General features: G+C 40.2%; 1 protein-coding gene across 1 annotated transcript in view; it reads right to left on the bottom strand.

The window, feature by feature from the left end:
• Positions 1–2,814, bottom strand: part of LOC116673340 (histone-lysine N-methyltransferase 2D) — a 59,868-nt gene that overhangs the window by 40,660 nt on the left and 16,394 nt on the right. The gene's annotated exons all lie outside the window — the stretch shown is intronic.

Below are 2,814 nucleotides of genomic sequence, written 5' to 3'. Positions count from 1 at the left end.
AGACCCCACTCCAGAATTTACAAGGACCCAACAGTTCTAGTAGTTCCCTCCAGAGCTAGTCTATCCTGAATTCTAACAGTGTAGCGTGTTAGAATTTGGGATAGACTGAATATGTGCCCGTTTTTAGGCAATCTGTTGATTATCTGCATCAGCGTTTTATCTGCCTGATAACCGATAAAGTTAATTAATTGAAAAGGGTGCCACTTTGGCTCCACCACAGCTCTGTGTCTGTCCCTCTGAATCGGTTTCACTCGCCACTGAGTCTGACTCAATGTCCCGCCCACATCACGGTCTGTCACTGTGTATTATGTTGAAAGTTTAAATTGTATTAAATGATTGCATAAAGCATCTAAACAAAGTTTTGTGTTGGTGTTTGTAACATCCCAAATTCTTAATTTTTTACTGTAAATGCAAATCAGTTCCAAATATCGGTTTCATTAAATACTAATCTAATCTAAACAATCTCCCTCTCTCTTAGATCAGCCCTTTCTCTATGCTCATTTAAAACTCAACTCAAAACCTATACCTCTACTTTTAAGCATTTGTTTCCACCTGAATTTTGCCCTCCTGTGTGTTAATTTAGGAAGATAAACAAATTTCCTTGTTTCAAGGTAAGTGATCTTTTTTTTTTATTTTTAGTAAGTAAGATATTAAATCTATTTTTCATCTAGATCTAGGTATATTTCAGTAATATTCCAAACATGTTTTAAAAGAATAGTTTGGGGAAATGCACTTGGCTTTCTTCCTGGAAGTTGAGAGATATCTCTCAGATATCAGTGGTATCAATCTTCCCATCACCCACCAAAGTGAAAAAAAATTCCCAAAATGAAAGACTATATAGAGAAAACTACATGGCTTTGTTTTTGAAAGACTAATGTGTACAGTAACATGATGTAATAATTGTTTTGCTTATCCCATTGGCAGATTTTTGTGTGTAATACTAGCAGATTCTATGGATTACATAAAATTCTACTTGTTAATGGAATAATTTATTTTGCAGCACGCATAAAGCAAAATCACAATAATCTCATAATTTCATCTCTATGTATTTTTTTTAATAACGCATACAATTGCAATTTACCAATTTATTATGAATTAAAAAAAAAAATGTTGGGGACTGATAACTGATAAGGTGTAAATGATTAAACAATACCAGCCAAAAGCTGCTAGAGGACATTTTTGTGGTGCAGCTATCAGACTATAAATCTCGGCTGGATGTTGTTGTGGGTTTAGTTAAAGGCTGTCCCTTCCAGGTTTTACACTCTAACAAGTGGACAGCTCCCAACATACGCCCAGGACCTCCCTGAGTGAAGCCCCTCTGGCAAGGTATTACGGTCTGAGTTACAGTCAGACCTCTGGGCAAAAGTAGTCTCATCTCTCCTTCAATAAACACAGGGCAAAAAAAAAATTCCCTTAAGCTCTAATTACCAAAGAAGACCTCACTCAAATGAATGGTGAAAACTGTCAAGCTAATCACTAATTACTTATCTCCTCTCAAACCATCAAAACAAAACAGTTTCAGTCTCTGCCAAGGTTTAGAAATCAGAGGATTAGCGAGAGAAACTGTTGTACCGGGTGGTGTTTTTTTGTCGTCGTCGTTCTGAAAGAGGCTTGTCGAGGCTTTTCTCACATTAGAAATGCAGAACAGCTTGGCCTGGACAAAAGGATAATATATACAGAGGCTCTAAAAGGAAAAGGCAAACTCAGCTCCTTCGTGTCTGCCCACATGGACAAGTTTAAATGTACACATGAAGCAACCCTCACACTGTCAAGAATGTGAACAACGACACGCACACACCACTGCACTATTGTGCACTTGAGCGGCTCGGCGCCCTACTCACAGAGACAATGGAGGGACTTGACTTGACACTTCAAAGCATATTGCTGCTGTCAACTCAGCTGTCATTCTCAGCGGACGAGGGGCTGTACTGATTCAGGGTGAGTTTTTCGGGGAGGTTAAAGGTGACTGTGGGGGGTCAGGGAGTTTGATATGAGAGGCAGACAAGGCCTTCTCTGTGTGCCTGTGGCCCTCTTTTCCTGGTCACAAGGCCGGGCTAAAAGGCCCCGAGTGGAGAGGCCAGGCCAGGCCAGGACTTTGCCCCATTTCATTGTCAAGGACAGTTACATTGGGGAGATGTTGCTCAAAACAGGTCAGCTCAGGGGTCACGCTATGGATCGTAGGGGATCTGAAAAAAACATGCTGGGGGCAAAACGGGCCGACTGAGATGAGGATGACTCCAATCAGCCATATGCAGTGTGTATAGCACACAGGGTTAAAATATTACCTGATTTGCTGCTCATTTTAGTCATACACAACAAGTACCTCTTTGAACACAAATATCCCTCTGCAAAACTTCCTGAAAGATTGTCTTTGCCTATTTATTTTTGTTTTGGCATCATTGGACAAAAATTCCATAATACCCTTTCATTATAGTGTAATTCAAGTGATCTGAGAGCCTGGTTCAATGGTGGGAAATCCTTGAAAAAGATGCTATTCCAGCACTGGCAACTGTCTACACTGCAGAGCAACCCAAAAAAGGAAGAGAGACTTCTCAACAAAAAAAAAGACTGAAAAGAGTCTGACAATGAATGCAATGAAACAATATCGGTGAAGCGTTTCAGAGATGGAGAGAAAATGGTACTAATAGTTAAGGCTCTTAAGGTCAGAAAGTGGACAGCTACAGGAGGAGGGTAACCTGGAAATCCAGAGTAATCACAAGAGCACAATTTGAATTTGCTCAGCAAGTTACTCTGGCATCAAGTAAAGATGCTAAATAACTATACCCCTGTAGCCGAGCTGCACCAATCACATCG

The sequence above is a fragment of the Etheostoma spectabile genome, chromosome 23, assembly GCF_008692095.1.
Source record: "Etheostoma spectabile isolate EspeVRDwgs_2016 chromosome 23, UIUC_Espe_1.0, whole genome shotgun sequence".
Taxonomy (NCBI): domain Eukaryota; kingdom Metazoa; phylum Chordata; class Actinopteri; order Perciformes; family Percidae; genus Etheostoma; species Etheostoma spectabile.
This window is presented reverse-complemented; position numbering and strand designations above follow the sequence as displayed.